General features: G+C 38.9%; 1 non-coding gene and 1 pseudogene across 1 annotated transcript; one reads left to right on the top strand and one right to left on the bottom strand.

Annotated features, from left to right (window-relative positions):
- The first annotated feature begins 638 nt into the window (after positions 1–638).
- On the top strand, positions 639–26,521 carry LOC101442272 (complex I assembly factor TMEM126B, mitochondrial pseudogene; annotated as a pseudogene).
- LOC111767013 (U6 spliceosomal RNA) lies at positions 11,750–11,857 on the bottom strand. The gene has a single exon (XR_002798915.2). It is a non-coding gene; the product is annotated as a U6 spliceosomal RNA (small nuclear RNA).
- Positions 26,522–27,890: the final 1,369 nt, after the last annotated feature.

Genomic DNA, 27,890 nt, shown 5'->3' with positions numbered 1-27,890 from the left:
CTCCTTGCGCACATCAGCACTGCTGCATGGGTCAGCTCCATTCGGGTCAAGGAGTCCTGGGGTTTGAACCTCGGACCTCTCATGTGGTAGGTGGACACCCTATCCATTGGGCCAAGTCTGCTTCCCAGCAATACCTCTTGCAAGAGGCTTGGAAATGTGTAGAAAAATATTTTGATTGTCCTTATCCACTAACTATGTTATCCAGAAACTCTTTTGAGGAAATAAACATGCAGAGGGGGTTGTTTCTAATGGCATTATTTATTAATATAATAGTGCAAATGTGGAAGCAATCCAACAAAGACTGGTTATCCAACAAGGAAAAATGGTTAAATAAATTATGGTAGTTCTGTTCCATGGAACCATTTCATGTGCCCATCTTTTAGGTCCTTCAGTGTCCACTCTTAAGAGGTCCTTCTCCATTCTGCAGCATCCTGGTTAATTCCTTCATATTTGTTATTAACAGTACGTGTACAACCAGCAAGATGGTGGTGGAGTAAGGAGCTCCTAGAGCCCAAGAGGCGGCACCAGAAATCCAACCGACCTGGGACTTTAACACAGATCAGGGGCGGGTTGCCCTTCAGTGGTATCAAGAAGTCCTCCTCAGAGGGGTATGCGAAGGATCAAGGCAGCCCACAAGCATGTCCAAAACGGCGTCTGTCACTCAAAAGCCTAAAAAGCCTCCCAGAAATTTTTATAAGGAACTTTGCAAAGCCTTCAAGATTTATACCCCCTTTAACCCAGAAACCCCAGAAATCCAGAAAATGGTCAACGCAGCTTTCATTTTCCAGGCGGCACTGGACATCAAACAAAAACTTCAGAAGCTAAATGGGTTTACAGAGATAAATATCTCCCAGCTCCTCAAAGCCACAAACAAAATATTCGTCAATTGGGACAAAACTGCTGAGAGGAAAGCAAAAATGCAAATAAAATATCAAGTCTCCCTATTAGCAGCAGCCTTAAAAATCTAGACCCAACCAATCAAGAAGGGCCACCCCGAAGTTTCAGAGTTTCAACCCGAAACTCCCTGCTGCCGCCAGTACTGCCTGGGGCCACCTGGTCTACATGTCTGGATTTAAAGGATGCTTTATTCTGCCTGCAGGTAGCTCCTGAGAGTCAGTCACTATTTGCTTTTAAATGGGAGAATCCCAAGACTCAAAAAAGACTCAATGAACTTGGACTCAGTTCCCACAGAGCTTTAAAAAGTTCCCCCACCTCTTTTTCTAAATCCTGCCACTTTCCTGCTGACTGAAAGAGGAACTCCTGAACACAACTGCGCAGAAATGACAAAAAGGTGTATACCAGCTGCCCCAACCTCCAGGATGGAACACGTCCTTGCCCAGATCAAACCCTATTCACAAATGGCACCAGTTTTATCAGAAATGAGAAGAGGCTTACTAAATACGCAGTCACCAGAGGTAAATAAGTAATAAAAGCAGCTCCCCTACCTAAAAGGTAGTCTGCACAGCAAGCAAAACTCTAGGCACTAATTCAAACTCTACAAACGGCCACTGGGAAAATGGTAAACATTTACACTAACTCAAAGTATGCATTCACTACTGTACATATCCATGGAGCAATTTATAAGTCGAGGGGACTCCTAACTGCAGGGAAAAAAAAATCCTCCAACTACTGAAGGCAGTCTGGATTCCAAGCAGGTTCACCATCATACACTGTCAGGAACATCTGAAGAAAACAGATGCAGTTAGTAAAGGAAATACATGAGCCAATGAAGCAGCTCCACAGGCAACCAAAAAGGCCCTCAAACTTCAACAACACTCCAGGTACCTTACCTGTCCCTTTTAAAACAATACATTACAAAACTAAACTATACCCAGGAGAAACAGGAGTGGGCAAAGAAAAAGAAAGGCACCAGACCCCAGAGGAAAACTGGCTACTCCCAGAAAGCCAAGTCTTCATGCCAGAGGGGGCTGCATACACCCTTTGTTCAACAATACCAGCAGCTCACCCACTTGGGAAAAAAAAATAGCCGTTTTAAAAGCCCTGCTCAAAAAATATTAATACATTGCCCAAATAACCTTGCTCTGCACCAATGCCAAACCTGCACTAAAAACAGCCCCTCCCAAGATCCCCAGGCCCCAGCTTGCATCCAACACACAGGTACTGCCCCTTTTAAAAACTTAACAACGGGCGGCGGACTTGGCCCAGTGGTTAGGGCAGCCACCTACCACATGGGAGGTCTGCAGTTCAAACCCCGGGACTCCTTGACCCGTGTGCAGCTGGCCCATGCGCAGTGTCGATGCGCGCAAGGAACGCCCTGCCATCCATGCAGGGATGTCCCCCGCGTAGGGGAGCCCCACGCACAAAGAGTGCGCCCCATAAGGAGAGCCGCCCAGCGTGAAAGAAAGTGCAGCCTGCCCAGGAATGGTGCTGCACACACGGAGAGCTGACACAGCTAGACGACACAACAAAAAGAAACACAGATTCCCATGCTGCTGACAACAACAGAGGCGGACAAAGAGATGCAACAAATAGACACAGAGAACAGACAACCGGGGCGGGGGGGAAGGGGAGAGAAATAAATAATCTTAAAAAAAAAAAACTTAACAGGCTTTACAGAAATAAAACAAGTCAAAGGCATAGGTGCTTATTAGTAATAATGTGCACCTGCTCGGGCTGGGTCAAGGCCTTTCCCACGCACACTAAAAAATAAGAAAAGTAGCTAAAGCTTTGCTCTGAGAAATAGTTCCCTGGCTACAAGACACCTTTATCCATAAGTAGCAACAATGGCCCAGCTTTCGTGTCAGCCATTGTCCAAGAGCTAGCAAAATGTTAGAAATTAAGTAAAAACTCCACACAGCATACAGGCCCCAAAACTCAGGGAAAGTAAAACGCATAAATCAAACCCTCAAAACTACCCTAGCCAAGGTCTGTAAAAAAATTAAAAACTGACCTCCCATGAGTAAATCTTTTCCCATTAGCCCTCCTTAAAGTCAGACTGCACCACCCCCCCACCTCAGGTTTTTCACCTTTTGAAGTTCTGTTTAAACAACCACCCCCAATTATTTGAACCTTCAAGAGAAATCTCAGGCTCCTTGGAAAAACTGGCCAGGATTCTATCCTCCAGCAGTTAAAAAAGTCCCTCTGATCTACCTGGACAGGCCCACATACTGTTATCCTTATAACCCCCACTGCTCTCAAAGTTTCAGGTATTGGCCCTTGGATTCATCATACTAGAGTTAAAAGGGCACACTCCAATGAAAAACAAGACAACCGGACAACTTAGGGGACCTGACTATCCCTTGAAAATCTGAATTACCTGGAGTCACTGAGAATCACCATTACCTGATGAGATAAACACCTGTTCCCTATAGTTCCTACTCCTCTTCAATCTGCTTGGATTACTGATTGGGACTGAACTAACAACTACATCTCTCAGAAACTGGAATGTAGTTAAAAAAAAAATACTAATCTTAATAACGTACTTGTGTTTTGTAAAATGCTTTACTATCTTAAGTTGTTTTTCCACTTAGCTCAAGTAATGCCCTATAAAAATTATGAAGGTGTTAAAGGGGGGAATTGTTAAAAAATAAAAAGCATAACCTTGCAAAAATATCTAACAAGCCATTCTTGCTCCCTCTTCTGTGGATCAGCCTGTGAGGACATGGCCTTGCAGGAGAATATCAAATGAATAACTCTTGCCCCCTGTTTGTATAAATCAGCCTGTGAAAACATGGCCTAGCAGGAAGATATCAAACGAGTGACTTCCCCCCACCACTTCTGTAAATCAGCCTACAACCTTGCACCTGCATTCTGCTTCTGTAACCCTGCTTGCAAGATTTCACCTAGCAATGCACTAGCCAATGAGCAAAAGTCATTCTGATCCCATATAAACTTCTATATAAAACTATGAAAACTGAAAAACAGGGCTCAGCGTTTGGAGATCGACTCTCCTCTGGACCTGCACAAAATAGAACTATTCATCCATCTCTCTGGAGTGCCGGTTTTGGGTTTTCCTGCAGTTCAAAACTCCTGGCTTTGCTGCAACACTGCTACAGGGCAGTTAGTAAACACTTAGAGCTGTCTGGAGCTAGCTGAAGCACCTGTCTGGGGGCTCCAGGAGACCAGAAGAGCATCCTGCAACATCCTGGAAGGAATGGAAGGAGGAGACTGCCCATCTGCAGGGAAGATTCATAAGTAGAACACTCTACACCACAAAGGCTGGTGCCTATCCTCTACTAGAGGCACAAGCCGCCTTGGGAGCTGATCCATGGCTGGAATTGAAAGCTCCTCTTCCCAAAAATGGAGGAGGAAGACACCGTTAGACACCAACTTTAGCTATTGATGACCAAATTCAGCAGGTTAATTTTCTGTTCTCTGTTCCAGAGAACAGCTAAAGTTTGAACCTGTCCAAGTCAGAAAGAGGCTGGTAGCTGCCATCTTAACTCCGCACCTGGCATGAGGGGAAGCAGGGTGGACTGAAAATCACAGTGCTGGTAGGGACTGGCTTCTTTCCATCCAGATTGGATTGGAGCTCTAACATAAGCCCCAACCCCACCTCCAGCAGGAAGGAAGCTGGGGGGATCTGTGCCTGCCTCTTCAGGAAATTACCAGCCAAGCCACAGAGGCCAGTGATCATCCTACTTTGGCAGCACAAGCTGCCCCAGGAGCTGTTCTGCAGCTGGAATTTGAAGCTCATATCCCAAAAACAGGGGAGGAGGAGACAGTTGGCCACTGACTTCTGCTACTGATTGGTGGATTTGGCTGGCTAGAGTACAACCCTAAGAACGGATAAAGTTTGAACTTGTCCAGGTCAGAAAGAGGTTGGTAGCCACTATGTTGACTCCACCCCCAGCATGAGGGGAAACCAGGCTGATCAAAAATGGTAGGAACTGGTTTCATCCACCCAGATCAGCCTGCAGTCCCAGCCTAGGCATCAACCCCACCTCTTGCAGGGAGGAGGCTGGCAGACCCTGCCCCCAGCTATCCAGGTAACTGCAGGTACATTTGGCTCGCACAGACTGAATAAGCAGAAGTCTGTCATGGCAACTACGGTCATCTTGCACTTGCATTGCATAGATTGCTGCCCACACCTTCACCTCCATCTCTGCCTCAGGCAGGGGAGAAAGGGACGAGAAGCTTCATTAGCCTCTCTGGGCAACTAGAGTCTAGGCATGCATGACTTGGATTATTCCACCTAGCTGTGACTCTGTCCCTACCCCTGGTAAAGGATAAAGTTGAGAGAAGCTTCATCAATCCCTGGGGTAATGAGGGCAGCTTGAGCCTCCACAGCTTATAGCACCAACTACATCCTTGGTTCCTACTGCACAACCAGCAAGCAAGATATGGCAGGATGCTCTAAACTAAAGAGAAAAACTGCACCCAGAAGAAATACTCTAGTAAGCCAGATGTGAAGACACCAACAAAAAATTACAATCCACACCAAGACACAGGAAGATATGGCCCAGTTAAAGGAACAAGATAAGCCTCCGTAACATAAAGGAGTTAAGGCAACTTATCATAGATGTTCAAACAAATCTCCTTAATAAATTCAATGAGATGGCTAAAGAGATTAATGATATTAAGAAGACACTGGATGAGCACAAGGAAGAATTTGAAAGCATGCATAGAAAAATAGCAGATTTTTGTTTGTTTTGTTTTTCTTCTTTATTTTCTTTTAAATGTTACATTAAAAAAATATGAGGTCCCCATTTACCCCCCACTCCACCCATGCCACCCTTCCCACATCACCAAACTCTTCCATCATTGTGGCACATCCACTGCACCCGGCGAATACATTCTGGAGAACCTCTGCAGCACATGGACAGTGGTCGTCCACGTTGTAGTCCACACTCTCCCCCAGTCCACCCAAAAAATAGCCGATCTTATGAGATTGGAAATGAAAGGCACAATAAATGACAGTAAAAACAACAACAACACTGGGATCATATAATAGCAGATTTGAAGAGGCAGAAGAAAGGATTGATGAGCTTGAAGAAATGGCCTCTGAAAGTGAACAAACAAAAGAACAGATGAAGAAAAGAATTGAAAAAATTGAACAAGTTTTCAGGGAACTAAATGAAAGCAAAAGACATGCAACGTATGTGTAATGGGTGTCCCAGAAGGAGAAGAGGAGGGAAAAGGGGCAGAAGGAATATTTGAAGAAATAATGGTAGAAAATTTCCCAGCCTTATTGAAGGACATAGATATACATGTCCAAGAAGCACAACGTACTCCCATCTGAAAAAATACAAATAGACCAACTCCAAGACACATACTAATCAGAATGTCAAATGCCAAAGACAGAATTCTGAGAATAGCAAGAGAAAAGCAATGCATAACATATAAGGGATACCCAATAAGATTAAGTGCTGATTTGTCACCAAAAACCATGAATATAGGAAGATAGTGGTGTGATATATTTAAGATACTACAAGAAAAAAACTTCCAGCCAATCTTATATCCAGCAAGATTGTTTTTCAAAAATGAGGGCAAGTTTAGAATATTCACAGATAAGCAGAAACTGAGAGAATTTCTAATCAAGAGACCAGACCAGAATTTCCTGAATTCTAAAGGGTGTGCTAGAGCCTGAAAAGAAAAGAAAGGAGAGAGAGGTCTAGAAATGAAGATTATATCAATAAAAATAAGTACCAAAAACTTGTGAAAAGAAAATATGATGAATAAAACTAAAATAGTCAGGAAGTAACTTAACCAATGATGTAAAGCACTTATATTCATAAATCTGCAACTCAATGTTAAAAGAAATGTTAAAAGGCCTAAATAACTGGAAGAACATTCCATGCTCACAGATTGGAAGACTAAATATCATTAAGATGTCAAGTCTACTCAAATCAATATACAGATTCAATGCAATCCCAATAAAAAGTCCACCAGCATTTTTTTAATTGAAAACATGATTATCAAATTTATTTGGAAGGGTAAGTGGTCCTGAATAGCCAGAAACATCTTAAAAAGGAAAAGCAAACTCTCCTCTCTAGGCTTTAAATTATATTACCTAGCTATAGTGGTAAAAACAGCATGGTGCTGGCATAAAGGCAGACACATAGACCAATGGAACAAAATTGATGTTTCAGAAACAGACATACATGGTCAAGTGATTTTTGACCTGCCTGTTAAACCCACACAACTCGGGCGGAACAGTCTGGTCAACAAATGGTGCTGAAAGAACTGGATATCCATAGCCAAAAAAAGGAAAGAGGACCCCTATCTCACACCTTATCCAAAAATTAACTCAAAATGGATTAAAAAACAAAACTAAAAATAGAAGCAAGAACCATAAAGCTTCTAGAAGAAATTGTAGGAAAATAGCTTCAAGACCTGGTGGTAGGTGGTGGATTCTTAAAGGAGATAAGAGGAGTGAGATGGACTACTGATGTTTAATGTATGTAGCAGTTTTAATTAGCTTTACTGTAAAATTGTGGAAATGTATAGAGTGGATGGTAACATGTAGTTACAACTAGTTTGTAAATGGGGATGTGGCTGAAAATGGTAGTATAGGTATATAAATGCCAATTAACAGAATGCTAGAGAATATTCTAAGAATGGAATAATACAGTAAACCAAGAGGTGGATGAGAATTGTGAATGATGGTACAGATGTGAGAGTGTCCTTTGTAAGCTCGAGAAAATGTACATCACTATTGCAGGGTGGTGGGAATGTGGAGAAGCATGGGAAAGATAAAACTGGAGTGACCTGTGGACTGTGGTTAGCAATAATATTATAATATTCTTGCATCTATGCCTAAGACGTACTGTGTTGATAATGAGGCAGTATGGAAAATGTGTGTCAAATGTACACTCTGGATGTGGTAATAATCAGATGATATTATTTGTAACAAATGATATAATTTTTTTTCCAGCACAGTGTGGTGTGTTGATAAAGGGGTGTTTTTTGGGATTTCTGCACATGTGCATGATTGTTTTATAAGTTTACAACTTCTGTAATTAAAAATATATTTAAAAAATACTAGTGTTGATTGGGGGAAAATACACCAGATATAGGATAAAGACTACAATTAGTAGTAAGATTTTGACAATATTCTTTCATAATTTGTAACAAACATCTCACGACAATGAAATGTGTTGGTGGAGGGTTGATGTATGGGACCCCTGTATGATGTTATGCATGTTTGCTTTGTAAGTTCACAACTTTTACTACACACTTATTGTTTATGTATGTTCATATATAAATGATATAAAGATAATAATGATGGGGTTGGGGAAAGCACTTTGGTTGGTAGTAATATTTTGACAATGCTCTTTAATCATTAGTTAAAAAGGTTTAACAACAATGCAAGGTGTTGGTAGTAGGGTGAGGTGTGAGAGTCCTGTATGATGTTATTTATGTTTGTTTTATAAGTTCAGAACTATTACTGTACATTTATTGTTTTTTGTGTGTTTATGTATGAGTGATATACTTCAATAATTTAAAAGAAAAAAAAACAATACTTATACTCCCTTGGGAAGCACATATACTAAAATTGGAAACACACAGAGAAGATTAGCATGACTCTGAAGTCAGGGGAAGTCAGGGGATGAGGGATTCCTCTAGGTTCTTGGCTATGATACATAAAAGAATTTAAGAACATGCTGGTATACCAGTAGTTTATTGAGAAATGGGAGAAGAGAGTAGAATGGGAGAACAGAACAACTTTATGCACCTCCAGATGTAGGTACAGGCTACTTTAGACAGCATGTTTTGGCTTGTGGGCTACCTTTGTTAAGCTATTATTTACTCCTTCTTTTCCTAATATTCTGGGGTAGGGCCCCAGCTGTTTGCTGTTCTGATTGATTATGCACCCTTCAGTTCCCCAGGGGGCCTCTGGTGAGACCCCTTGAGGGGTTTCATTCCACTCTCATTCCAAATGGGGTTCTCACAGCTGGGGTCTCGCAGGATTCTTCTGACAGCCTTCTTGGTGGTGGTCTTTCTCTTAGAAGGGTTCCAGGCTGAGTTCCATGGCCACATGTTTCCTGATCATGTTTTTCTGCCAGGTCTTAGACTCCTCTTCCCTTTCCTTAAACTCATCTGCCTCAGCCTTAAGCAAGAATGACATGCAAATTCTTGAAGCATTCCGTATTTTTGTGAGACCTTGCCACAATCACAACCATCATGTGGCTAATTTTAAAAATTTATTTTATTAGTGAAGTTGTGAGCTTATAAAACAACCATGCACAATGTACTGAATTCCCATACATCACTCCTCCACCAAACACCTTACATTATTGTGGAACATTTGTTACAGATTATGAAAAAACATAATCAGACTATTACCACTAGCTATGGTCCATAACTTTCACTTAGTATATATTTTCCATACTGCCTCTAATATTAACACTATGTATTATATATTTGTTATAGTTCATGAGAGAAAACTCTCATATTTGTACTGTTACCACAGTCCATCTCCCACTACATGGTTCACTCTGTTATACAGTCCCATGCTTTGTACTTTCTATCCCAAGTGTATGCCCTGTGGCTCTTACTTTCATCACAGAGTTGTGCAGTCATTGCCCCAGTAACCTTTGAAAGTTTTCCTTAGACCAAAATAAAAAATCCCACACCCCCCTATTATTGACCCTTAGCATTGATATAGTACCTTCTTTGACATTGGTGCAAGAATACTACAATATTACTGTTAACTATAGTCCATAAATTACATTAATTGTATTTTTCCATGCACCACTATATTCTTACCACCTTATAATAGTGACATACATTTGTTCTAGTTCATAGAATAACATTCCTTTTTTGTATTATTAATCACAATCTTCATCCACCTCTGGGTTCACTATATTAATCAGTTCCTAGATTATTCTCTAGTTTTCTTTCCATTGACATTTACATCCCTAGACTATCCCTTTCTGTCACAATCCCATTTATAAACCACCCATGTTACTTATACTCACTGTAATGTGTTTACCTCAACTCCATCCATTTCCACACTTTTACAGTCAAATTAATTGAAAGTTCTACATACATTAAACATCAGTACCCCTTCTCAGCTCTTATTCTATCTCCTAGTAACATATAGTCTAAGTTTTAACTCCATGTGTTTATTCTTCGTATTTAGTTCATATTAGTGAGACCATTCAATATTTGTCCTTTTATGTTTGGCTTATTTCACTCAGCATAATGTCCTCAAGGTTCATTCATGTTATCATATGTGTCCCAATTTCATTTCTTTTAACAGCAGTGTAGTATTCCATCATATGTATATACCACATTTTGTTTGTCCATTCATTTGATGGACACTTGGGATGTTTAATCTTTTGACAGTTGTGAATAATGCTGCTATGAACTTCGGTGTGTCCATTCGCATCACTGTTTTTAGTTCTTCTGAACATGTGCCTATGGAGGATTGCCAGATCATACAAGAGTTCTACATTTAGTTTCCTGAGGAACCACCAAACTGTCTTCCACAGAGGCTACACTATTCTACACTCCCACCAATAGTGAAGGAGTGTCCCTATGCCTCCATATCCTCTCCAACACTGTTGTTTTCTGGTTTGTTTTGTTTTTTAAATAATGGCCATTCTATGAATTTGAGGTGATATCTCATTGTAGTTTTGATTTGCAGTACCCTAATAGACAGTGATGTTGAACATTTTTTCCTGTGCTTTTTTTTTCCTCTTGGGAGAAATGTCTATTCAAGTCTTGCACCCATTTTTAAATTGGATTGCTAGCTCTTTTATTACTGAGTTGTATAATCTCTTATATAGCATGGAAATCAAACCCTTATCAGATATGTGGTTTCTAAATATTTTCTCCCAATGAGTGGGTTGCCTTTTCACCTTTCTTGACAAAGTCCTTTGGAGCACAGTAGTATTTAAGTTTGAGGAGGTCCTATTTATCTATTTTTCATTTTGTTGCTTGTGCTTTGGGTGTAAGGTTTAAGAAACCACCACTAACCACCAGATCTTGAAGATGTTTCCCCATATTTTCTTTTAGGAGTTGTATGGTTCTAGCTTTTATATTTAGGTCTTTGATCCAGTTGAGTTAGTTTTTGTATAAGGTGTGAGGTAGGGGCCCACTTTCTTTCTTTTGGCTATGGATATCTAGTACTACAGCACCATTTACTGAATAGACTTTTCTGCCCCAGCTGAGTGGGCTTGACAGTCTTGTCAAAAATCACTTCACCATAGATGTGAGCCATGTTTCTGAACCATGAATTTGGTGCCACTGGTCTATATGTCTATCTTTATGCCATTCCATGCTGTTTTTACCACTGTAGTAGGTAATATGATTTAAAGTCCGGAATTGAGAGTCCTTCAACTTCACTCTTCTTTTAAAAATGTTTCTGCTTATTCAGTGCCCTTTACCCTTCCACACAAATTTGTTAACTGGGTTTTCCATTTCTTAAAAATGCTATTGGAATTTTTGTCATCATTGCATTGAATCTGTATATCAATTTGGGTAGAGTTGACATCTTAGCAATATTTAGTCTTCCCATCCATGAACACAGAATGTTCTTCCATTTATTTAGGTCTTTGATTTCTTTTAGCAATGGTTTGTAGTTTTCTGAATATGAGTGCTTTACATCCTTGTTTAAGTTTATTCTTAAATATTTTATTTTTTGTACTATTGTAAATGGAATTTTTACATTTGTATTCCTTTTCAGATTGCTCATTACTAGTGTATAGAAACACTACTTAGGTTTGCATATTAATCTTATATCCTGCCACTCTACTGAATTTATTAGCCCTAGTAGCTTTATTTTAGATTTTTCAGGATTTTCTACATATAGGAACATATCAACTGTGAATAGCAAAATAAAAATATGGAATGCTTCATGAATTTGTTTGTCATCCTTGAGCAGGGGTCATGCTAATCTTCTGTCTCATTCCAATTTTTAGTATATGTGCTGCCACAGTTTAGACACTCATGCAGTTAATTTTTGAAATGTTGTTTTTTTTTATCTTGGTGTATAATTACTGGCCTTTTTCATTTATCTATAATTTACCTAAGATTACAAATCAGAAATCATCTTGCTACCAGTATTTCAGAAGCCAACCATGATTATTAATGACATCCAACCTGTCTGGCCCACCAGGATTCCTACACTTCTCTACAGACTTGCTTTGCACTCCCATCTGACACACCAGGCACTAATTCAAGGAATTTCTTAATTTCTTGTTTTTTCTAGAAAGAGAAAAAGTTGGTAACTTTTGTGAATTAGACTGTGACTACTGTATGACTAACATGTCAAGCCTATCATCTGACAGCTGCAAGGTGACTTGATGAGTCACCACTTCAGAGCTTTCCTCCTAAACTTATTTCATTGGTATAGCTCTGGGGTAGGCATCCAATTTTTTAAAAGTGTCCTCAGAGAGAAAGGCCCAAGTCCATGCAGCTGTGGCAATTTCATTCTGTGATTTCATCTTATTTACCTTATAGTTACTGTGTAATTAATGCCACTTAATATATGTTACCAAAAATAAATACATCTACCCCCAGGGGGAAAAAAAAGCAATAGTTATTTGGATTATTTGTTTACTTCTTAATTGTTTGCTTTCACCTCCTGAGTGTAAACTCTATTAAGGCAGGGGTCTTCTCTTTTTGTTCACCATTGTGTCCCCAACAGTTGAAAAATTGTTAAAAACGAACTGGGCATTTGAAAATTTATAGACTAAATTTTCAGCTGTAGAAAATTATATTTATGAAGAGATAATGGAGACAATGCTTGTGCAAAGATAAATTCCAAGTGACAACTATAAAAATCAAAATGATAAAAATGTTAGAAAAAATATATAAGCAAGTAAATTTATGTCTTTAGGGTAGGGAAGGTCATCTTGAGAAAGACAAAACTATTTAGAACACATTTGTTATATTCTATTATGTAAAAACTAAAAAACCAAAACCATCGAAAATAAACTCTAAAAACAAGGAATTGACTGAGAAACAATATTTGCCATACAAATAAGAATTACTAGCGGCAGACTTGGTCCAGTGGTTAGGGCGTCCATCTACCACATGGGAGGTCCGCAGTTCAAACCTGGGACCTCCTTGACCCGTGTGCAGCTGGCCTATGCGCAGTGCTGATGCGCGCCCTGCCATGCAGGGGTGTCCCCCACATAGGGGAGCCCCACGCGCAAGGAGTGCGCCCCGTAAGGAGAGCCGCCCAGCGGGAAAGAAAGTGCAGCCTGCCCAGGAGTGATGTCACATGCATGGAGAGCTGACGCATCAAGATTATGCAACAAAAAGAAACACAGATTCCCGTGCTGCTGACAATAACAGAAGTGGACAAAGAAGACACAGCAAATAGACACAGAAAATAGACAACCAGGGTTGGGGGGGAAGGGGAGAGAAATAAATAAATCTTTTTTTAAAAAAAGAATTACTAAATATCAGTAAGGAAAGAACAACTCAACAGAGAAATGGACAAAAGATATGAAGTCAAGTCACAGAAGAAATTCAAATAGACAAAAAATTTGGAAAAGATGAACCCACTCATTAAGAGTCAGTTAAATGTAAACTAAAGCAATGACTAAATATTATTTTTTATGTATTATATTGGTCAAAAATAAAAAGACTGATAATACTGGTATAGGCAAGGGTGTGCAGAAAAGAGCACACTAATACATAGTTCATGGAAGAATAAAAAGAGACAAATTTTAAGCTAAGCAATATGGTCCAAATACATGCTCAGGACCAAGACTATCTGGGTTCAAACTGTGGCTCAGCCACTTGCTAGCTGTGAAACTTTCAACAGTTTCCTAAACTTCACTGTACTTAGTCTCTTCTCTACTACACAGGAAAGATTGTAGAGCCTACTTCATAGGTTTGTTGAAAGGATTAAAAGAGTTAATATACCTAAAGGAGTTCTTACAGCGCCTGGCATATAGTTAATCATTTAAAAAACGTGTGACTGAAGACTTCCTCCAACTAAGTATTTATTTCTTCTTCTATATTTCCCTGAGAAATACTCATATGTATGTACAAAAATTGTTTGTAGATTTCAGATTTATTTACTTATTCAATCAATAAATAGATAAATACTTATTGGGTCTTATCGGACAAGGAATATTGGGAATATAATATAGACCCCTGCCCTCGAGTCTTCAGGGGAGTGGGGGATCCTAAAACAATACAGTGAGATAAGTGATAGAGAGGTACACAAACTGGAAAAGCAGAAGAGAGTGTATCCAAACCAAAACAGGGCTGCAGTGAAGGCCTCCTAGAAAGCATGATTCTTAAACTGAGTTTTAAAAGATAAGTAAGAATTAGCAAAGGAAAGGGAGAGGAAGCAGTTTTTTTGCAAAGCCTAGACACTATTGATTATTTTTTAAGAGAGCTACATGCAAAAGATAGAAGAAAGGAAAGAAATGAGATTAGAGAAGTACACAATGTCTTTATCACAAAGTGGCAAGAAGTTTGAACTTAATCTCAAAGATACCTGGAGCCATTAAAGAACTTTTAATTGGGGAAGGACGAGTTAAGATTTGTATTTACAAAGCTTATTCTAGCTGCCCTGTAGCAGAAGAATTGGAAGAGTGCCAAGCTAGCAACAGAGTAGCTAGGAAGTTAATATAATAATCCAGCTTACCAGAGTACTGGGCTGGAAACAGAGAAGGTATCAAATATAAGATGATGTATAAGAAAATTAATATTTAACCTTCATTATGGTAAATATATAGTTATTCCAAAATATATTGAAAAAGCAAATGATCAGACAGAAAAACATTAAAATCATTTCAAATATCACCATTCATAGATAATCATATGTGGGATTTATCCTTCTGGAATTCTAGAAATGTTAAGGAAGTAGAATCTAGAGGATTTAGTGTCAGAATATTAATGAGAGGAAAGGGACTAGAAGACTGGAGAGTTTCTGGTTTAGGCAGCTGACAGGAATATTTGTACACTTCACTAAGAGACTGGGAAGTGGGAGTCAGATTGGATGCAAAGATGCTGAATTTTATTTTAGATACTCTTTCTAAACTTCCTGTTTTCTTGACTTCTACCTTTTTCAACTGAAACTGCACTTGTTATGGTCACTGATGAGCTTCTTTTTGTCAGAATTTTAGTTTTTAGTCATTTCCCACCTCTCTTCATTGCTTAATATATTAACTACTTCCTTCTTCTGGGTTTCCATGATAATTCTCTGATCACTTAGTAGACTCTTTTGAAGGAACCTCTTCTTTTCCCCTCCCTACAGGCTAGCTTTTTCTCAGGGTATCTCTTCTCCTTTTACACACTTTTTCTAGGCAATCTTGGCCATGACTTCAATTACCACTTGTACATGGTTTGATGACAAGTAAACATTTATCTTAAATGCCAGAATGATACACATAAAACTTATAGGACATTTATGTCAGAGTATACCTTGTGAAACTCAAACACAGCACATTCAAATTTGAAATTAGTATCTTCGCTCCCAGGCTTTATTCACTTCCTGTATTCATACTCCTGGGAGATAGCACCATTAGCTTGCCTTTGGTTTAGGCAAGAAACCTAAGAATTCTTATTTAACATGTATTAAATTCAACTTGTTGAATGAATCCATGAATTCCTTCAATACCCACATCCAATCAAATACTGGATCCACTCATGTTTCCATCTCTTTATCTTCTAAGCATCTCTCTTCTAACTCTCCGCTAATTAAATTTCCATGTAACTGCTAGAAGCCTTCCATGATCTTACACAAACTCAAATAATATAGCTGAATCTGAATCCAAGGTGAATAAACAAAAAGAAGAGAGAAAATTCTGAACCATGAGTAGTACTCCCTGAACACGCAGTATTCACTTATGCCTATGTGTCCTTTTCTTAAAAGATTTATTTATTTATTTATTTATTTATTTATTTATTTATTTATTTCTCTCCCCTTCCCCCCCTACCCCAGTTGTCTGTTCTCTGTGTCTATTTGCTGCATCTTCTTTGTCCATTTCTGTTGTCAGCAGCACGGGAATCTGTGTTTCTTTTTGTTGCATCATCTTGTTGTGTCAGCTCTCCGTGTGTGCAGAACCATTCCTGGGCAGGCTGCACTTTCTTTTGCACTGGGCAGCTCTCCTTACTGGGTGTGCACTCCTTGCACATGGGGCTCCCCTATGCAGGGGACACCCCTGTGTGGCAGGGCACTCCTTGTGCCCATCAGCACTGCACATGGGCCAGCTGCACATGGGTCAAGGAGGCCCGGGGTTTGAACCTTGGACCTCCCATGTGGTAGACGGACGCCCTAACCACTGGGCCAAGTCCACTGCCCCTATGTGTCCTTTTAATAGTTATCCCTCTGCCTTAAATGTCTTCTCCCTAGTATTTCCCTATGATCAACTATAGTTATCTTTAACAGTAGGCTCAAAGGCATGGGGTCCCCTAAGTTGGTTCCGTCATTTGTTTGCTTTTTGTTTGCTTCTTTTGTTTCTAGGAGGCACCAGGAACCAAACCTGGGACCTCTCATGTCAGAAGCAGGTGCCCAACCACTTGAGCCCCCACCACACCCCTCTAATTACATTTTAATCATTTACTTGTTTTCTGCCACAAAACTACAAGCAATCTTTAGTGATCCAGCACAGTGCCTTTCTTCGTATGTTTTTGGACAATAAATACCTTTAAGATGCATGAAAGCTCTCCAAATGCACGTAATCACTAGATAGTTAAATATAGAAGTCTATGGCACAATAGAGATTGAAACTTGTATTAGTGTGGCACATTTCTAACAGTTCATGAAAGAACATTTTTATAATGTACTATTAACTATACGATTTTTAAACATTATTCTGATAACATATATTTAACCTAAAACTTCCCATTTTAACCACTTTCAAATGTACAATTCAACAGTGATGATTACTTTCAGTGTTATGCTACCATCACCACATCCATTACCAAAACTTTTCCAGCACTCCAAACAGAAACTCTGCCTGAAGAAAGCATAAATTCCCCATTCTCTATTCCCAACCCAGCCCCTAATAGCTTATATTCTTAGTTTCTAGCTCTATGAATCTGCATATTCTAATTATTTCATATAAATGAGATTTAAAAAATTTGTCCTTTTGTTCTTGACTTATTTCTCTCAACATGATATCTTCAAGGTTCATTCGTGTTGTCACGTGTATCAACTTTGTTCCTCTTTACAACCGAGTAATATTCCCTTGCATGTGTTTACCATATTTTGTTTATCCCTTCATCAGTTGATGGACTATTGGGCTGCTCCCATCTTTTGGCAATTGTGAATAATGCCACTATGAACACTGATAAACAAATATTTGTTTGTTTCTCTATTTTCAATCCTTTTGGGTATATACCTAGAAGTGTGATTCCTGGATCATATGGTAATTCTGTACCTAACTTTCTGAGAAATGCCAAACTGTTTTCCATAGCAGCTGCCCCACTTTACACTCCTGCTACCAATAAACGTTTCTATTTTTCCACATCCTCTCCAAAGCATGTTCTTTTCCATTTTTAAAAATAGTAGCCTTTCCAATGTGTATGAAATACTCTTTCATTATGGTTTTCATTTGCATTTCCTTAATGCCTAATGACGTTGAGCAACCTTTAATGTGTGTATTGACCATTTGTATATCTTCTAAGGAGAAATGTTTATTCAAGTCTTTTGACCACTTTTAATTTGGTTGTTTGACTTTTTTGTTGTTGAAAATACTGATACCTTTTGGGGAAAAAAAAGAAGATGACTAAAGATTGTAGACTTGCACCAGCAAAAAAATTATTATAAAGCAAGAGTCATTAAACTAGGAGATTTGGGGGCAGGAAAAATTAGATAAGTGAGTTCAAAAATATAAGATAAAGGTATAATTTTAAATCTGTCCAAAAAAGCTGAATTACTCAATAAACGGTGCTGGGATAATTATGTAACCAATCAGAAAAAAAAGTTAGATACCTACATTATACTGTACAGGAAAACAAATGCCAGATGAGATTAAAACTTTTAATTTAACAAATAAAACCATGAAAGTTGAAAAAATGTTTTTATTTTCTTGGGGTAAAAAGATCTTCTTAGTGTAAGCTATAGGGACGCCTAAGATTTCCCCCCATGTGCAACCCTAAAACATAATTTAGCACTTTATCACATGCCCAAGAGAAAACCCATTAGTTCTCCAAAATCTAGGTAACTGTGATCTGATCACTGATCATGGATTTTTGTCAGCTACATCCTATCACTAGGGGGCAGCTCTGAGAGCTGCCATTTTTCTAAAACCCCTCACACAAAAGTGACAGACAAGTATTAAAAAGGCAGTACTTCTTTTCTTTTATTCCTTAAAGATTTATTTTTTTAAATTTAATTTTATTTATCCCTCCAGTTGTGTTTTTGCACTTGTTGTCTACTCTCTGTATCCATTCACCATGCACTCTCTGTGTCTGCTTGTCTTCTCTTTTCATCTCTTATTTTCTTTTCTCATTTCTCTTTCTATTTGGGGGCAAAAATAATGTGGAAAAGTTATAAATTCATGGTTCCAGACATCAATAGCAACAAAAATAAACTAAGATTCCCAGAGAAGTGGACAAATTAGATTTCCATAGTTATAACAAAATAATCACTCAAAACAACAAAAATTTACAAAAACACAGAAAGAAACAAAGTATAGCCCATTCTCAGGGGGAAAAAAGATAGTTACATAAGTGAACATGTTATTTTGCATTATTGCACTTTTGATTTGTAACTGCTATTCCCTCCCCCCCCCCCATATCACTTAACTTGCAAGTGGAAAAATGGACATGCAATGTATAAAGATGTATTCTGAGCCAATAGCAATATAAAGAGGGAGGAATGCAGATATATAGGAGTAGAGAGTTTATATACTACTGAAATTAGGTTGGTACTACTTGAACAGGTTATTAATTTAAGATGCTAGTTGTAATTACAAAGGTTACCACTAGAAAACAACTAAAATATATACAGAAAAAGAAAAAAGAAGAGAATTAAAAGGGTACCCAACAAAAAAAAAAAACAACTAAACTTTTTAAAAATACTAGTGGAGTAATAAGAGGAACAAAAAAATACAAGACATAAAGAAAACATAGCTAAAAAACAGAAGTAAGTCCTTCCTTCTCAATTATTACCTTAAATGTCAATGGATTAAATTTTCCTATTAAAAGATGAAGATTTGAAGAGTGGATGAAAAGGCGTAATCCATCTATATACTGTCTACAAGAGACTCACTTTAGGTACAAACACACAGAGAGGTTGGAAGTAAAAGAGTGGAAAAAGATATTCCACGCAAACAGTAATTGAAAGAGAGCCAAAGTGGGTAAACTATTGTCAGACAATATAGAGTTTAAGTCCAAAAAGTTTACATGAGAAAAAGAAGGTCATTATATATGGATAAGAGGTTCGATCCAAGAAGAAGACATAATGCATACAAACACATATGTAACTCACAACAGAGTTCCAAAATATATGAAGCAACAGTTGAGAGAATTGAAGGGAGAAATAGATAATTGTACAATAACAGTAGGAGACTTCAATACACAACCCTTCATAATTGACAGAACAACTAAACATAAGATCAATAATGAAATAGAGGACTTGAGCAACTATTAAGCAATTAAACTTACTGGACACTCCACCCAATAATGGCATAATATACCTTCTTCCAGAATGCATGTTAGACCTCAAATCAAATCTTAAAAATACAGAAATCAAACAAAGTATCATCTCAGACCACAAGAGAATAGAGTTACAAGGAAAACTGGAAAGTTTACAAATATGTGGAAATTAAAAGCACACTATTGGGAAGCAGATCTAGCTCAAATGGTTGAGCATCTGCTTCTCATGTATGAGGTCCTGGGCTCAATCCCCAGTACCTAATAAAAACAAAAACAAATAAACAAACAAAAACCATGTTATTAAGTAATCAATGAGTCAAAGAAAAAATACAAGGGAAATTAGGAAATACTTTGAGACAAGTAAAAATGAAAACATAAAATCAAAACTTATGGGATGCATGAAGGCACTCTTCAGGGAATATTTATAGTTCTAATTGCCTATATTAAGAAAGAAGTGCTGAGAGGGAAATTTATAGCCCTTAATGCTTACATTAAAAAAGAAGAAAGAGTTAAAAATCAATGACCTAACTACACAACTAAAGGAACTAGAAAAAGAACAGCAAACTAGTCCCAAAGCAATCAGAAAATAACAGAGATCAGAGCAGAAATAAATGAACTTGAGAACAGCAAAAACAAAAATGATAGAAAAATTAACAAAAACCGCCCCCCATGCCCACATCCGGGGCCACCGAAAGGGTTCCCGTTCCTGTCCCTGCCGTGGTCAGAGCACGCAGCAGCAGGGAACAGGGCCTGCACTGAAGGGGTGCACACTGCCCAGGGGGTGGGGGCTGGCACAGGCCGGGGGGTGGGTACATACCCCACTCACCTGCAGGCCCCTGGAGAAGGGGCAGAAGAACACCAGACTGCCAAGACCTCAGAAGCACATTTCACCTGATTTGCAAGCCAGCAATAAGCCTGCCATGATGCTTGGGTACCAGAGAAAGACATGAGACTATTAGAAACAAAAGGTGGCACATTACTCACAGCCATAGCAGTAGCCAAAGTGTCAACTCCATAGAAAGTTGCCACCCCTGTCTTAAAGGCTGTTCACTCCATAAATATCCTTGAAAAGAGAATCTGGAATAAAGAACCATCAGTGACTCACTCGCAAGACCTGGAGAGATGCAAGTGACAGGGAACTGTCTCTAACTGCTCTCTCCAGCCCGACCTATCTGTTCTTGTCATGTGCTACCCACTGAACTAGTGCCCAGTAATTGCGATTTTGTTATGATAGGTCCCACTTTGGTACCACATTCTGGAACAAAGACCCCAAAATAAAGTGGCTTGATCAGAAGAGAAAACAAAAACAAAAACAATAATTGGTTCAAGAAGATCAAGACAATTGAAAACTCTTAGCTAGATTGACAAAGAAAGAAAGAGAAGATGCAAATAAATAAAATCAGAAATGAGAGGGTGTACATTACTATTGCCCCACATAAATAAAAGAGATCATAGAAGGATACAATGAACATCTGTATACCAGCAAACTAGACAATGTAGATGAAAGGCATGAATTCCTAGAAACTCAGGAACAACCTACACTAACCCTAGAAGAAACAGAAGACCTCAATAAACCAATCACAAGAGATTGAATATGTCATCAAAAACCTCCCCAAAATGAAAAAACCTGGACCAAATGACTTCTTAGGTGAATTTTATCAAACATTCAAAGATTTAATACCAATATTACTCAAACTCTTACAAAAAACTGAACAGGAGGGAACACTACCAAATTCATTCTATGACACCGACATCCCTGATAACAAAGAAAAATTGCATGATCATTTCAATAGACACAGAAAAAGCATTTGACAAAATACAGCATTATTTCTTGATAAAAACTCTCTGAAGATAGGAATAAAAGGAAATGTACTCAACATGATAAAAGGCATATGTGAAAAACCCACAGCTAACATGGTAATCAATGGTGAAAGACTGAAAACATTTCTGCTGACATCAAGAACAGGACGAGGATGCCACTGTTACCACTATTGTTCAATATAGAGCTAGACGGTCTAGCTAGAGCATTCAGGGAAGAAAAGAAAATAAAGGTGTTCATTTTGGGAAGGAAAAAGTAAAACTTTTGCTATTCACAGAAGATATCCTACTATACCTAGAAAGTGCTGAAAAATCTACAAAAAAGCTACAAGAGTAATGAATGAGTTCAGCAGAGTGGTGGGATACAAGATTAATATATATTTATCAGTAGTGTTTCTATACACTACTGATGAAAATCTGAAGAGGAAGTCAGGAATAAAATTCCATTTATAATAGCAACAAAAATAATGAAATACTTAGGAATAAACTTAACCAAGCACATAAGGGGCCTATATTTTTAAAAAACTACAATGCATTGATAAAAGAAATCAAAGATGACTTAAATAAATGGAGGGATGTTCTATGTTCATGGATTGGAAGACTGACTGCCTAAGAGTTACCTCCTGAAAGCCTCCTTGTTGCTCAAATGTGGCCTCTTTCTAAGCCAAACTCAGCATATAAACTCACTACATTCCCCCTGGCATGGGACATGACTCTGGGGGATGACCCTCCCCGGCAATGAGGGATAATTACCAAGTGCCAACTAGTGATGTATTTAGAAAAAGACCTTGACTAAAAGGGGGAAATATTAAATACAAATGAATATTTACACCTAAGTGATTCCAAAGTGAGTCGGAAGGTCATTCCAGAAGTTATGCTTATGCAAGTCTCAGGAGGATCTCATCGATTGCCACAGTAAGCAGTGCCTCAACAGTGGTGCTTCTGAGGGCCCTAGAGACATCTAGACACTACAGGTAGGACAGACAACCCCAGGAAATTGGTACCCCATCATGGACATTACCGTGGAATATATGATAAACTATCTCCCCAACTTAGCAGACTTAGACTCATTTATGATTTTTCCACACAGGTTCTTCCGCCCATTTTATTTGAACCTGTAATTAGCACTAAACCCATTAAATATATATCCCAGAAACTTAAATCTTCCAGCTGTTCATGTACCAATTGAGTCCTGAATCTCAGCAGAGTTGCAGCCAACACCTGCTCTCCAGTTTATCAGACTCGCCCAGAACAACTAACAAAAGGATGATGATCGACAATGCACATCCCCCCAAAAAAGAGAGTATCTACAACCGTAAGCAAGACAGTTCCATCCATCTGAAGCCAGGGGATGTCAGAGGATGATGGATTCCTCTAGGTTTCTGGCTATGTTACATAAAAGAATTTAAGAATATGCCAGTTTAGTTAGGCCAGTATTTACTGAGAAACAGGATTAGGTACCTGAACCTGCAGATGTGGGCTCCTCTAGGCAGAGTGATTTGACTTGTGTGGTTTCCTTTATTAAGCTATTAGTTATTCCTCCCCTTGTTGATGTTTGGGGGAGGGGCCCCAGCTGTTGGCTGTTCTGATTGATTACACCACCCATCAGTTCCCCAGGGGGCCCAATAGAGAGGCCCCTTGAGGGTGTGCAGGGCTTTCCCTTGACCCTGAGCAAGATCTTGTTCCAATCTTGTTCCAAATGGGGTACTCGTGGGGTCCTTCCAAAAACCTTCTTGGTGGCAGTCTTTGCCTCGGTGGTTTTCCAGCAGGGTTCCATGGCCACGTGTTTCATTGCTATATTTTTCTACTAGGTCTTAGACTTGTCCTCCCTTTCCTTAAACAAACCTGATTTACATCTGCTCCATGGGATCTAAGCCCTCCTTCTCTCAGTTGGAGGCAGAGTGGGCATCACCATCCCCAAATCCTCAAGATTGAGGAATGAAGAAACATAAAGGGGGACTGCAACTATGAACTGAAGTAGATTTATTATTATTCTAGTTATGAAAGAACTTGTAACAGTGATATAAAGACAGTGGTCTCCAGAGTTTCTGAGGAGAGGGAGAGGGAAGCATAGGTATAACATGGGACATTTTGGGGACATTGGAATTGTTCTGCATGATATTGCAATGATGGACAAAACCATAATACATTTTGCCAAAATTTATAAAAGTGGGCTGTTTATATTATAGTAAACTATAATATAAACTATAGACCGAGTTTAGTAGCCATGGACACAAACAGACATTTGCATACCAATGTTCACAGTGGCATTTTTCACAATTATCAAAAGATGGAAACAACCCAAGTGTCCATTAACCAATGAAAGGATAAACAAAATGTGGTATATACAGATGATGGAATACTATGCTGCAGTAAAAAGAAATGAAATTTGGGACACATGGGACAACATGAATGAAACTTGAGGACATTATTCTGAGTGAAAGAAGCCAGGCACAAAAGGACAAACACAGTATGGTTTCACTAATATGAACTAAATATGAAGAACAAACACATGGAGTTAAAATCCAGATTATAGGTTACTAGGATGAGGGCTGAGAAGGGGCACCTAATGTATGTAGAATTTGAATTAGTTTGTTTTTTAAAGTGTGGATAGAGTTGATGGTAACAAAGAGAATATAACAAACACTGTTGATTTAAAACTATGATTGTGGCTGAAAGGGGTAGTCTAGTGACATAACAAAAATTGCATGAAAGCTAGAGAATAATCTAGGGACTGTATATAACATAGTGAAGCCGGTGGTGGATGAGGATTGTGGTTAATAGTACAAATAAAAGAATGTTCTTCTATGAACTAGAACAAATGTACATCACTATTACAAGGTGGTAAGAATATGGAGCTACATGGGAAAAATGCAATTAATGCAACTTAAGGACTATATTTAATATCAATATTGTCATATTCTTGCATCAATGTCAAAATAGGTACTATATCAATGTTAAGGATCAATAATAGGTAGTATGGAATTTTTTATATTTGATGAAAGAAAATGTTCTATAACTTACTGAGGTGATGACAGCACAACCCTGAGACTGAGAATCCCTGAGTGTAAACTTTGGATGGATTGTACAAGGCATGGGACTGTATAACACAGTGAACCATGAGGTGGATGTGGTTAACAGTACAAATATGAGTATGTTCTCTCATAATACATGGTGTTAATAATAGGTACATAATGGAAAAAAATACACCAAATGTAAGCTATGGACCATAGTTAGCAGCAATATTTGATGATGTTCTTTCAAAAAAGATCCTCAAAAGTGAAAGCCTTCAAATTGGAGTTAATCTAACACTAGAGAAAAAGCTGCTTTAGACACAATAACAATAATTAAAAACAAACCTCAAAAGATTAAGTTGATACACAAGTAAATTAACTTTTTATTTTACTTTCAGAATAATGCTCAACATTCTTTTTAAAAAGATAAAAGATAACAAACAACTTTCTATAACAAGAAATCCACAACATTCAGCATGCAATCTAAATTTTGATATATCCAAAGAAGCAGGAAAATGTGACCCATAACCAGTGAAAAGTTAATAAATAGAGAGAGACCTAGAAATGACTCTTTTAAAAAGTTATTATGAATCTGTTCACAAATTTAAAAGAAATCATGAACATAACAAGGGAACAACTGATGAGTCTCAATAAGAAATAGAAACTATAAAATAGAACAAAATAATAATTCTGAACTGAAAAATACAATATCTGAAGTGAGAAAAAAATCACTGGGTGGGCTTAAGAGCAGATTAGGGAGAATAGTGGGAAGACGGCAGAGTAGGAAGATTCAGGAATCAGTCCCTCCACCAAAACAGCTATTGAACTGGCAAGAGCAATCTAAATCAACCACTTTGAAACTCTGGCATCTAGGCGAACACTGTGCAGCCACCAGGGAGGAACAGGAGAAAGAGGCTGATAAATGGTGAAAAAGGCCAGTAAATGTCACCCTTCCTGCAGCAGCTACCTTCCTCCTTCCCCCAGCCTCATGGCTGCCAGCAGTGGGACTACAGCTCTGGCTCCTGAGTTAGCTTGCAGGTGCTATGGTAAGAGATAAAGAACTGCTCTTCCAAACTCCGGTAATTGTGTGGTCTGGTCCCAGCTCTCTACCTTTGATCAGATACTTCAGATCACTGTGGGCTCATTCTGAGGGCAACCATTGTTCTAAATCCCCTGGGCAAAGATGGCAGAGGAATCTTAAAGTCCATAATCTTCCTCAAAATTACAGAAAAAAAGATAAAGGACTGAATTAACCAGGCAAGTGCTGAATTAAGAAAATTCAGCTTCAGACCCACCAAAATAGCAGCATTTGGGTGTGAGGCTGGTGCTGAGATGAGTGATGTAGATGTGGTACTGGTGGAGCTGGGGAAGCACCCAAGGAAACTCTACATAATCTCCAAAACACGTCTATGCTTTCATGAGTGACAGAGGATAGAGAGAGTTTTCAATAAGCAGCTACTAATTTCTACTCCCTGCCTGAAAAGCTGGAGAAAGGAAAATTACAAAGTATATGGCTATTTTCTTGGAACGGCTAGAAGGGGAAACTGTAAGGAGAACAAAAACTCAATATCTCAATAAGTTATCCATTTACACTAACTCTTAAGGACATCAAGATGGCAACATGTATGCATGTTTAGCCACTCCTTCTCAGAAGGCCAATGGTCACTGAAATGATAGAAAAAAACATTAAATATATTAGAAAAGAAAACAGGACCTTAAATATATATGGATCAGTGTTCTTTGGAACAACAGCTGGGTCGTCTGGAATACTGGCAAACTTCATCCTCAAACACTGCTTCAAGGTTAATTGTGATACTTTGAGGAATACGCATCATTGACTACACTTCCATTTTTGTCTACTATAGCTACATATAAACTCTTTGTAACTGATGCTTTGTATTCAGGTAATATAAGCCAAGAGAATTGTGTTCTGAGAAGCTAACTGATTTGCATAGTATGTGGAGTTTTATATTTTATATTCTAGTGCTTTGGCTTTTTCTAAAAATGGACATCTGGCAGTCAAGTATCATAATGTTCTGCTGTCACCAAAAGGGTGGGTTTATTGTCATTGGCTGCTGCTTTGCCAACCAGAGGTGAAGGCAATGGCAGTTCCTCTAGTCTTGCAGATGGTCATTGGAATACTTAATGGCCTGGAACATTATTCAGTATTTGAAAGCACACTAGAGAAAACTGCACATGAAGATTAACCAAACAATGAATGGGGAAGCAGACTTGGCCCAATGGATAGGGCATCCACCTACCACATGGAAGGTCCCCGGTTCAAGCTCCGGGCCCCCTTTACCTGTGTGGAGTTGGCCCATGTGCAGTGCTGATGTGTGCAAGGAGTGCCCTGCCCCGTAGGGGAGCCCCATGCGCAAGGAGTGTGCCCCATAAGGAGAGCCACCCACCGCGAAAGAAAGTGCAGCCTGCCCAAGGAGGGTGCCACACACACGGAGAGCTGACACAAGATGATGCAACAAAAAGAAACACAGATTCCAGGTGCTGCTGGTAAGGATAGAAGCAGTCACAAAAGAACACACAGCTAATGGACACAAAGAGCAGACAACTGGGGGGGGGGGGAGAGAAATTTAAAAAACACACAATGAATGGATACTAAATTGGCAGAATTGATTTTTTATGATGAGGCCTAAGAGATTGCTGAAAGAGTTAAAAGTAGCTCTGAAAAGAAAACTTGTTTTTGTCCCTTCTACCTGGTATATAGCAGGTACTCAAGTGTTCAGTAATCTAAAAAGAAAATGCTGCTTCAAAAGCCATAAAAACAGTCTCCTGGCACTGTTGCTCACCCTTCCCCTATCCCTTTCACCACACAGGGTGGAGCCAGCTTACACTCACACCATGGGTCCCTGTCCCTGTTCTAGAGGGAGAAGAGTGGCTCCTGTGTGCATTCTGGGGTGCATGTATGTCACTGCCAATATATTGGGTGGAAGTTTGAGAGACTGAGCCTGGAAATTTCTCCTGGTTGCCCTCTCAAAGTTTGTCCTGAGGGCAGAGAAGCCACTTGCAGACAGCTGGGACAGAGTGAGAAACAACTAAATTGAAGCAGCCTGGGACAAAAGATTACCTGCATAAGTCACCGGAAAGAGCACCCAGGAGGGGAAGGAAGTCTGTTCTCAAATGCCTGTAAAATGTAAATGGTGAATTACTGGGACCTCTGGCAATCACAGCACCAGGAGAAAAAGCAGGATTGCTGGCTCTAGCTCAACATAGGCTCAGATAAGACAGAGAGGACCCTGCACTTCCCATTTTCCTCAGGCTGATCTGCTTGAGAAGAGGGCTAAGTTCTGAAGAAAACCATCAGCCAAAGCAGAGCTAATTTTCAAAAAGAGTGAAAGATGCTTTTTCCCTTGTTTTGTTTGTTTGATTAGCTCATGGCATTCAAGACAATCTCCAACATATCATTAGCTGGATACTAACTTAAGATACAGCCCAGGAATTAAATTCCAGAGTTAACACACTAAAATGTTAAAATGTACACTGTTCAACATAAGATTACAATGGTGGCCCATCTAAAGGAATAAGATAAAAATACAGAAACCATCAATGAGGAGTACCAGA

The sequence above is a fragment of the Dasypus novemcinctus genome, chromosome 10 (assembly GCF_030445035.2).
Source record: "Dasypus novemcinctus isolate mDasNov1 chromosome 10, mDasNov1.1.hap2, whole genome shotgun sequence".
In the NCBI taxonomy this organism is placed as follows: domain Eukaryota; kingdom Metazoa; phylum Chordata; class Mammalia; order Cingulata; family Dasypodidae; genus Dasypus; species Dasypus novemcinctus.
The sequence above is the reverse complement of the archived record's forward strand: the minus strand, read 5'-3'. Positions and strand labels throughout refer to the sequence as shown.